Source organism: Pygoscelis adeliae, unplaced genomic scaffold (assembly GCF_000699105.1).
Source record: "Pygoscelis adeliae isolate BGI_AS28 unplaced genomic scaffold, ASM69910v1 Scaffold175, whole genome shotgun sequence".
Taxonomy (NCBI): Eukaryota; Metazoa; Chordata; class Aves; order Sphenisciformes; family Spheniscidae; genus Pygoscelis; species Pygoscelis adeliae.
In genome coordinates, this window is record NW_008824941.1 from 2,418,932 (window position 1) to 2,430,769 (window position 11,838).

Consider the following 11,838-nt stretch of genomic DNA (forward strand, 5'->3'; position numbering starts at 1 on the left):
CCCGCCCGCGTGCTTCAGCTGCCTCGGCACGGCGCCCGCCGCTGGCTTTGCTGTCTCCTTGGGCTCCTTGGCGGAAAACTGCAACAAAAGCTTTTTACTCGAAATATCTAAGTAAAATCACTGTGGAGAGAAAGTCGTTTAAAGTCTTCGCGTGCTCTGAAGCGCGTGCTGCGTTTTCTGTGTCAGAGGTGGCCTGTGTCTGGTTATGCAGACACCTCTAGGACTCGCACTGAGTCAGGCCTGCACAGCCATCTGCTGCTTGGGGAGCACTGACAACTCCCTCCTCACTTCTTAACTCGCAGTAACTAAAGTCTGCTTCCTTCCATTTTGCTGGAAAACGTGGGCCTATTTCCCGAGGCTTGTCCCGGAGGCAAAAACGGCGTATGTTTTAAAGCCATCTCCGGTTTTCATGGAAGAAAGGCTATGGGACTGACGGGCGAGATAATGGTTCTGAAGTACATCAGAAAACGTGTAAAACCATAAAAAGTTAGGTGCAGAAGTGTAACTCTTTTATCGATTTACCATGGCTCTGCAAGCTGTTTGGCAGAGGGATACCTACTGTAATTCGTAAGAGCAGGAGAAAGACATCTGATTCCTGAAGCCTGTTTCTCCTCCCCCTCTCCAAATGAGCTGTGGGTTTAACACGCAATGCTACAGAAACTCACGCTTGGAATTTTCTTGTGGCAGTTTCTTGCGTCTTCCCTCTGGAAATCTGTTTTTCATCTTCTAATGCTCCTGAACCCATCCATTCTTACATATTTGAAAAACTTAAAAGTATTTTCTTTTTAGTAACTGTATCCCTTCCATGGGTAAAGATTGCTCTTAAGAGATCCTTTAAGAGGCAATTACTAGATTACGAAGAAATAAGTAGTATCTTCTTAGGCTATTATATAACCACCTTACCATTTTTCTCTTACATGCACGTGTACCATTATATCATACGAAATACTTTTAAGTACATGCTTTTTATTTCCTTTGTAAAAAAGATTTTCTGTGTTCAGAAAATCTTAAAAATAGCTCACTATAAATTGAGCTATTGTGATTTGTTTTTCTTTTCTCTTAGGAAGTTCAGGTATGTGAGGGATAGGAGGACAACAAGAAAATTAACTCAGAAAAAATACCAAATTCAGCGTAGTAGTTACTAATATAGTTGCTGCATCACTCAAACTATAACACATTTATAACTCTAATTTCTTTTTTCTGTTATTTGGAGTATGTTTCCTGCCAGAGGGAAATCTGTGAGTTCAGCTCGCATGTTTGTTTGTTTAATTATGGAAATGCCACACAGCTGCTCTTATGCAAGAGAGTTTTCATACTTGTATCCTCTTTTACATGCTATTCAAGTACTCCTTTTTTTCCTTTCCAACTGAAAATAGCAACACTGGAAATAATACACAGCTGGTACAGTGAGGTTGTGTTCTGAAAAGTGACTGAAAATTCTTTTACAGTTCTTGTAACTTCCAGAACAAACTTCTTCAGGCCTGGATGATAGCCAGAGATGTATTTCTACATGTGTATGTATAAAACCACTGACTTCAAATTCTTAAATATCTTTTTTTCCTTGGTTGTGGAAAAATATTGCTTAGGCTGCTGTTTTATTAAAAGTGAAGTCCAGTTCCTCAGTTCTGCAGAAGCAAGCTTAAATATGTCTTGAATAAAAAGGCACTTCATTAGAAAATGGAAATCAAGTTCTAAAGACACATGATGAGACTGCTAACTCTGTAGTCTACATTGAATAGGAGATTGTCATAGTGCATATTTCTGTATCTTTGTAAAACTGTACATAGGTATCAGGCTTACATAGTTATGGTACTCCAAAATATCTTCATGCTATGTATATCCAAAAAGTATCATATCTAATTGACCTTAAATTTTAAAAAACTGAATATTTTAGGCTCTCGGTATGGCAGTGGTCTTCACATGGATAGCTGTAAAAAAAAAAATTGTCCAAAATTATGTAATCAGGTATTTACATCAGCAGGTAGTCCAGCCGATCAACTATCAATGTTCACGGGATCAAAAGTCTGAAGTAAAACCTCTGGAAATCATATAGTGTGGATATCAAGTCCTCAGCACCAGCAGTTCTTTTCTACAGATGTGTTGTATCACATTCGTGAGTGTAGATATAGCCAAAGAGCATCAAAATACAAAAAATGTTTATAATGTGATAAACACCCAGAATGTTTTCTGGAAATCTCCTTTCCATCTATTCACTGCAGAGGTTATTCAGCACGCTTGCCTTCAGTAGTGAGCAGTGTTATGGTGACATTATTATTCTTTTTAAGATGCAGTAAGGAGATTCTAAAATAGGCTAACTCTGCATCTACAAAGTAGATTTCTAGAGCTGAGCTAGTAATTTTAGATCCCCCCTTTTATATGGAGAGAAGCAGGCAAGTCATTTACCTCGTTCTAGATTTCTGCATTAGGATGGGATAAATAGCATCCAAGGCCCTGTTGTAAAGGAAACCTAGTGAGACTGGTTCAGATAAACTGCACCTTAAGTGTCTTGTTTTAAAACAACATGTACAGTATCAACCTTAAATATGACTACAGGTTGCTGATGTGAATATATTCCTTAATACTGGCCAGACTTTAGGACCCTCTAGTACCTGCTCTAAATATAGCCGATCCGACTTTGTTCCTGTCAAAGTGGAATAGAATCTTGCGTTTCATCTTTGAAAATTTAAAAAGTATTGGGGGCAGGTTTTCTAGAAGTGCCTAAATGACATAGAAAAATTAACCAGGGCAGATGGAATCTCAAGGATACACATGCTTCTACAGTGCTTCACTGAAAAATTAAAAGCATGTTAATGTGAAAGCTGTTACATAAAACCTATGCATGTTAAGGAGGTTCTCCAGAAATGTCTCTGCATCAATATTTATGTTTTATTAAAGCTTAAAAAAAAGGATCCATTTAGAGTATACAGTAGAAGTATCTACTGAGACATAGTTTTCTGGAAAACAGACATTTATTTCGGAAAGCTGTCCGTTGTTCAAATTACTCAAAACTCATATCAAAATAATTCCTTTTCCTGTTTTCAAATCAAGCCCTTGACCATTTCAGTTCCAGTGCTTACAACTTTTTCATTAAGCCTTAATGATTTTCTGTTTTTTTAATTAGTTTTATTAACTCTTTGTAGGCATTTTAAACACCATTTCAACTTACTTTATTTTCAACCTAAAAGCCTTCTTGTTTCTGTTTTGCTGGTTTAACTCTCTTCCGCTTGCTAGGGAAGAGGGGTTGTAGCCTTCAGCTTTTGTTTGCTTGTTATTTTCTGCAAGTGTTAACATTGTAGCTGTGGCACTCTCTCCTTTTTGTAGGACTGAAGGCTCTTTTTTGGTGGTAGCATTATCAACAAGCTTGTAAAATTAAACTCTTAGAAGTTCAGACATATGCTGGCACAATTAAATTATGCTATTTAATCATGCTGTGCGAATGTATTAATTGTACAAGATCATATTAGATATCACAAGTTAGATGGCAGTTAATGAAAAGCATCCTTATCTGTACACTACCCAAACTTTACACAGCATGTATTTTCTCAATTTCTGTTATATGAGGAAGTATTGTCCCGAGTTAACTGTTGCAAACTGGAAACATAGATATGGGAAGGAAGGTATTTTCAAATCTAATAATTTTGGGTGTTCAGCATGGGAGAATCACATGCTGGTTTTCTGAGATGATGAATATTCACAATTTGCACAGACTTTTCGTTAGGTACCAAATCCTTACCTCTTCTGCAAACTCTGTTCTGGAAGACTGCAGCTGAGAAACCACGATTAGCGAAACGCAATTAGGAGGAAGAACGTGAACATTCATTATTGCTTTTTATGTAAGGTATTTAAAAATTGTTCTTGGATTTAAATGTATTTAGGAAATAACAATTTCTAAGTCCCAAAACTTTGTAAAATCTGGATACCCTTTTCATCAAGTTTCTTTGTCAAGGCTGGCCAGAGAATTACCACCTGAAAATACACGGGGGGGTATTGCAGGAGCCTGAGATAAGCACGCTGTGAGCCCTACTGCGCGAGCTGCTAAAGTCATCCTGTCACTCCCATAGTGCTGCCTGCACATCCAAAAGAACAGAGGCTCTCCTACAGTCCATGAAGAAATAACTTCAATGTATCCACTCAGAACAAGACCAAAACTTGTGTGTATGCACCAATGCTTTACGTGAGTGGATGCGTGATTTATGCATCAGTGAGTTTAAGTCAGTGTTAACTCAACAGTGGGGCTGCTCCTACTTGCTGAAACCCAGATGCTGATCAGGTGAATTAAGCCTGCTGGGCAGACGTGCCCAAGAATACCAGCTAAGAAAGTTGCCATTTGACAAAGCTAAATCAATCAATGGAGTGTTCAGCAACCTTAGCCATGTCTTGCCACATTTCTTGATGACAGCAAATGTCTAGACCTACTTTAAATCCAGCTTAACCTGGGCTCAGCGTTATCTTCTGGCAGCTGTAGCTAGTGGAGTCACGGATGGGTGACACAGATGGAAACTCTGCAAGTTTTCATAGGATAGTCCTATGGAAAAGTCAACTTCTCAGTAAATTCCTATCAATTCTTTATCAATTCTTGATTACAGTAGAGAGCTATATAGGTTAATTTGTAGTATATGCATATGCCACCTTAAAACTTTGCCACACCACGTGTACAAATTTAACATCTCTATGATTACATCTGCTATCAAGCCTGTTCATCATTCTAAGCAGTATTGCAGTATTTCCTGACATTCCCCCATTGTTTATACGCATTTGTTTTCTCCTATCTGATACTTCTGTTTCTCTGTCTGTCTGTATTAACTTGTTTTCTTTTTTCATATATAATAACTTATTTTGGCAGGAGCGGTCTATTTTGTTTATGTTTATGCTACATGTAACTGTATTATTCTGGTCCATCCCACGGGCTCTATGATAATACAAACACTCTATGAAATATGCCACTATGTGACCTACTGCTTTATTTAAAAGCTGTTTTACAGACTGCAATCTGAACTGGCAGTAAACAGTCCACATTCCTCACCACCACCATTCCATTTGCAGATGCCTTCCATGTTACTATCTGCTCTTTTTGCCTCTGATTTCAAATCCCATTTTTACAATAACAGATCCTTTAGCCTTTTTCATGTAGAAAAAGAGAATATTTGCTAAATTCTGAGCAAGTTACCTGTCTCTCCTTCCCTTGCAACCACATCCTTTAGTTTGTGCACAAGGTTTGCGCTGGATTATTCATGTTATATTCATGCTATATTAAATTTTCACTAAATGAGTTACTCGGTCTGCATTATTGGTGCAGATAATATTAAAATAGTTTTTAAATATTTTTTTCTAAAAACAAGATAAATGAAAAACAGGAATGAACCTTTATTTCATTACAGCTATTTTTAATCTAGACTTTTATTGTGGCTGTTTGTCTTTCATGTGGTGAGGTACAAAATATGAGTATAAATCGAGCGTACCTTTTGTGATTATAAAAATCCACAATAATAAAATATCATTCTTGTAGCTTTCTTTTTTTTAAGTTTATGAAGAATTTTAAATGTGTGATTATTTTATCTGCTTAAGCCCCTTTAATTCTTGATAAGAAATGGAAGCTCACTGCAATCATGTCCACTAGATGGCAGTGCTGAATATATAAAAAATAGCAGTTTAAACGTTTAAACTTGCACAACCTACACTAAGACTAACGATCTCCCATCTTTTTGTTCATGGAATAGGAAAATAAACAGGAGTTGATCTCTCCCAAACAACATTTATGAGTTAGCCATCAACCGCTTAGTTCAGCTCCTAGATTTGTTCTGTCCTTCCCCAGGACCTGAGATTGCTTGAAAAAAAAATCACAAATGTCATTTTCCCCTTCATTATTAAAAAGGGGCACCAACTTATTTTCATGTCATTGTAGCTAAGCAGTTAAACTATCTGTATGTATGAGCAACCCTAGATAATTTCCCTTTCCTATATTTTTTGCCAAAAAAATATTGCTAAAAACCCCTGTTCTGTAACATTATTGACAAGTAAAATTGCATATTTAGAACTTGTATTTAAAGATCAATGAGTTGTAAAACTTTTATAATGCGGTAACTCTGGATCTAAATGATTCTACTTAGAGGACTTTTCAGATATAAAATAGCTTTATATGTGAGGTATCAGAATAGTAAAAGCTTAAGAGCTTTCATTTGTTCCATCACAAGGTTGTATATTCTTCCTGTTCAGTGAAATGTACCAAATACAGATATCTCAGGTACTTACTTGTTACGGGCTAGGTTGAATTAGACCTAATTTACTAACAAACAAGTAATCTGGCATTTAAGGGGTTTCAGTGTTCCTGTTTATCACATTGCTAATGTAAACAAACTTAGAAAAAGAATAAAAGAGCTTCTACGCTCTTAGTGACTTTTTTTCTGACTTACTGAAAATGGAGGAGTCCTGGCTGGGTTTGAACTGATTATTGGGATTTTGCCTGCAGGGTTTTAATTTTAATATAAAACTACCCCGGGAGTTTACTGTAGTAAATAAGCTATTGTTTGTAGTTTTCATGCTTTAGGTTACATGCATACAATCCCGAAGGTGTTCTGGGTCCCGGGGTGCGGTAACAGAGCTGGGTGCACGGACCTGATGCGCCACCTTTGCCGGCCGCCCTAGGAAAACGCAGGCGCCACGTGAGGGCACCGTAGGCGGAGGGGGGGGGTCGGCAAGTTCCCGGGGAGTTGTTTTACCTCCGCCCGTTCGTGATGAAGAAACACATTTGTTTACACTATCAGCAGCGAACCGAACAAAACACTACGACCCGGCCAATGTTAGTCTAAGCTCCTCTCCTTCCCCTTTAATTCAGAGGTTGTGTCATTGCCTTCAGGTAGTGATTCAACCCCCTTTTTTAGCAGTATGACTACTTTTTTATAAAAGAGGCATAGATCATATGCCCACAGCAAAATCGTATTAAAAATCTTATTAAAATAAACCTCACAAGGGGATGCTTGTAACACAATGAAAAAGTATTGCTCAACAGATACTGTGGGAGGAAGAAGTCTGCTGCTTTTTCTTTGCTAGGCACAATGTTTTGGAGAAAATAGTCATGTAAATCTTGAGTGGTTCTACCACTATACTAAAAATGTAAACCCCAGCATAGTGCTCTTTGACATCTGTGTGGGGGGTATGTATAACTGCACACAGGTGGAAGAAAAACATTTGAACTCGATGAATCTTAGACAATACAACTTAGCTTTGAGACAAGGTTGAATTTGCAGAGCTGTTGTTTCTAGGAAAAAAAAAGGAAGAAAGAGCAAGTAATATGTGTCTTCACTAAAATAGGATAAATAGGAAACCTCTAGTGCCCATTTATAAAACATCATTTTCCAAATTAAACTAGACATCATTCCGCTGACAGTTTCCTCGGGTTTTTTTGAGAAATGATTTTATAAATATCTATATTTGTCTCTCAAATAGTTCAGTAAAACACAGTTTTCATACTTAATGGAGATTGAAACCTCCTGTAATGTGCAAAAGTGGCAGATAAATAGAATGAGAAAAACCAGTTCATAAATAAGCCAGCTGGCAAAATAGCATCATCAAGGAGATAGATTAGTTGAGCTAGCATTTGATAAAAGAGATTCCCTCTTCAGGAAAAATGTGTTGCTTTAGCCATTTATGTGTGTTGCTGGTAGATTAAGAACTTAGAACTCAACATGAAAGAAATGGAAAAGCTCTGTCACATAAACTACACTGTGAATAGCCTGATACTCTCCTGGTATAATGAATACTACTCCATTTAATTACTTTTCACTTGTATCTCGCCCTTCTCTTTATAGCTCCCAGACACCTCTACTTTGTGGCTAGTGAGCTCCATTTATGCAGTTGCTTTTGCTTTTCATTTTTTATTCTTCATTCTTGCTCTTCACTGTCATTTACAACCATCTACCACCACCACCAAGATCTGCTCCCCCATCGAAAACAACCTACAGGTGCTAGGAAATCTAGTCTACAGCCAGACTGTTAACCAAATGCAAATTCTTTAGTATTTTTTTCATATTTTCATTGCATATTTTTGAATGACTATGAGATCTTTATATGCGTTTGTCTTTTACCACATTACCTGAACAGTGGATGTCATTCACCTTAGTGTGAGGTCGTTTCTCAATGTCTGTATTGGTGCCTGCCACATTATTGCGTTGGCTTACCTTGCTTTACAGGATAAATCTTCTGCAAAGCATGATCATACAACAGCAAACAGTTTGTGGTATGCACATTCCTGTGGTACAGTATATTCACATTAAGTTACCTGAGCCTCTTTAAACCTTTCAGGAAGCTTTTCATACTGGCAAACTCTGTTTTCTGTGTACTTCTTTTGACACAGCCTATTCAGATGACTTTTAATAGTAAAGTTTTACGTATTTACATTTTAAATAGAACTCAAGCAGTTGTTTGGAAAGTGACGTCAGTTAATATTCATATTATAAGTACAAAATAATGTTTTATACAAACCTGACACTTTTCACCAAAGAAGTTCAAAGATGTCTACAAACAGTAATAAATTGTAAATGGTTAAGAATACTGTGAAGTACATATTATGTTCATGTTCTAAGGAGATTATTATATAGGGAAAGTTCATTATTCAGCAGAGGAAATGAGAAAATGTCATGTAATAGATCTCAATCGCCAGTCTTTTTTTCTGCTGCAGCAGAAATACCATCACCGAACTCACTAGTCAATTCTTTAAACATTTCAGCTACCTTACACTGTTACCCAGTCAGAATATTATTTTTCCCCTGTAATCATTTCTCTCATGAAATGAGTAGGCAACAAACGGGTACACAGCAATTCATAGAATGTCAAGTTATTGGCCAAAGCCAAACGGGTTTCCCCATTTTTTTCTTCGTTCTGGCTCCAGTGTGCAGGGAGAAAACGGTGCCGGAGACCTGACCTAGGAATGGTAGAGGAGAAAACAGGCACTGTCAATCATGTCAATTCTCCTTCTCATAAAGCTTTTCTTACAAACACCACACAAAGTATCTAACTGCAGATTCACAAATCATTTCAGTTGATTGTGTTGTTGTTCCAGCAGTGATTAATAATGTGACTGCCGTTTAGCTGCTTGTGTACTCTGGTTTACATTGGCATGTTTTGGTGCATCTGTAAGTACCTCTCCTTTCATACGACAGGACGTACCAGATAGTAATGTATCGCTTGTGATTCCTGTTCGGTATTTATAAAATTAGATTTCTGATTACAAATGCTAAACAAGCAAAAAAACCCCCACAAACAAACCACATTGCAATGCTGCATTTCAGACTGTACATCTGTGCTTTGGGGTGTAAAATACTGTAGCATTACTGCAAGTTATTATCCAAAATCAAGTCATTACAAACACAAGAAAATCAAAGTAATGATATTTTAAAAAATTGAACTAGATTACTACTTGATACTCCCTTCAACAATAATAACCTCCAAGCCTTCCAAATAAAGAAATCCTGTTATTTACATGACACAAGGCAGTGTTGAGCTAGCTGAGGTACTGCAAAGCCTCAAGCTGTTAGGCCAGACTTCTCACTAAGCCGTACCTGGGACTCCTCAAGGCTATTCCTTCCAGCGCTTCTGGCTTCTGCAACCCAAAAAGTCAAGGCGGTACCTTAGCAGAGCACTAATTTAGGCAGTATTAATTTTCAGAGGTTGCAATGATGGGCAGTGGCAAAAAATAAGAATAAAAGGATCGGTAATTTGCCCTTACACTACTCAGTCACTCAGTCTTACTTCCATCTTAATGTATTAGGAAAGGAAACAACTAAATACTTATAATCCCACAGATGTGTAACTTTTTTAAAAACCTATATACATTTGGGAAAAAAAAAACAATTTACAAAGCTTTAACCTTTCACAATATTGTTCAATATTTGCCTTTTTAAGGGTGTGCCATTTCTGTTTCTATTTGTAAGCCAATTGAAATGCATATTTTTCTTGCATTGCTAGCAGTTTATAAAAAAAAAATAGGTAAAATAAATGATCAGCCTTATATTTTATATTCATTACAGTATGTTATATTTTATACTCATTACAGTGTACTCCTTGCCTAATCTGGTCTCTGTTTCGGGATTCTGTTGCAGCATGAGGGTATTGGTTACTTCTGAGTTTCATCACACTTACAAAACAAGTTGTGAAAACAATGGCTGTGTGTTGACTACACTTTCCTGTGACCACTGTACAAGTTCTGCACTTGGCCTTCTATTCCTTTAGAGGCAATGAAAGAGTAGAGGTAGGGTTATTTAATGATGCACTAGAACTCGAGTGGTCCGTGAAGAGATCTGTGGTGCAATTATTTTATGGTAATTCAGTCTCTGCTAGGTTCATACACCCAATAAGGAATTAATTTATGACCTATGACAATACTTAAAAACATGCAATCTTTAAGGAGACAAAGATGTAGACATCAAATATCAGATTGCGTAAGTGAAGAACAAAATAACATTGTTAGAAAAGCCTAACAGTGACCTTCATTAAGTGTTACGTGAGAATACATTTACTGGACATCTTTTAGCTAAGCATTCAGTGGGAATTGTTTCTGGCATAGCAAACTACCTGTAAGTTATCATTTTCTTTATATAAATAAAATTTAGGGCATTTCAAGCATAATTTGAATAAAGGTTTTTCTTTAATCTAAAAGTTATATTTCATCATTCCTAAATGTTTAGGATGTGTAGGTGTGGAATGGGCTGAAAAGAGATATATGTAACATACCAAATGGCCCTAGGATGAAAAAAAAATCACAGAACAAACATTTAGACATCAGTCAAGATGGCAATATTGGGATCATTTCTACAATGCATAATCAAAGCAAAATTAATAAATATCAGTATTATTTCAAATAGAATGCCAGTCTATTTTTCTGTCAGTCTAACCTATATTACCTTCAAATGTCTGAATCCTAATTAAAAATAAATCTACAATATAAGTAGCATACCCCTTTTTCTGTCTTTACTTATGCCATGACAATCTATGAACTTTTTTACAAGAAAACTACATAGGTGCTTCATAAGATTATAACTGAAATGCACCAAGTTCTTTTAACCCTATTCCTTCAAAAATCTATTTAAAAGATAGCTGTGAAGACCCAATATGTAAAATCAGTTGTCTGAAGATTACACAGATGGCATTCATATTGATGTAATATGCACTGGCGAAGTATTTATGTCCTCTGCAAAGAGCATCGCCTTTCTTTTGGTGTCAGTGCCAAATGAAGTTGCTCAAACTCCCTGCTCATATATTGCCCCCCCTCAGCTGAGGTGGTACTTCTCTCTGATGGTGCAGTGGACGAGACTTAAGCATTGATCCAGGTTGAAAGAAACTGTCTTTCTTGATATATTGTTTCTAACCCAAATTACTTCCCCAGGCAGGGTTCTGGGTTGCCCAAGCGGTGGCATCGACGTAACTGAAGGGATGGGAATGAGATGCCAGAAGCAACTGGGGGCTGCTGAAATCAGCATTGCTCTTCCAGCGACACTTTTAACTTCTCTTTACAGAACGCCTGACTTGGCCCACCAAAGCCAAAAAAACAATGAAAAAGTAACTGCTACTGAATCATTGATGATACTTCCTTGAATCTGCAGGACATAGCATCAGGTTGGACATTTCAGGTCAGAGAGAAAAGACGACCCAGGTAGTCATTCTGACGGCAGCGAAGTGCCTGGTTTCAAATTTATGTTCAGTACCATCTTCTGTAAATTATGACAATCATAAAGAATCCTGACCTGTGCGGTCTTCTTATGGATTGTTTTCGGTGTTAGCATTTGAGATTAAATTGGTTCATGTCAATGATACCAATTGAATTGGGACCATTTGCGAATGACATCA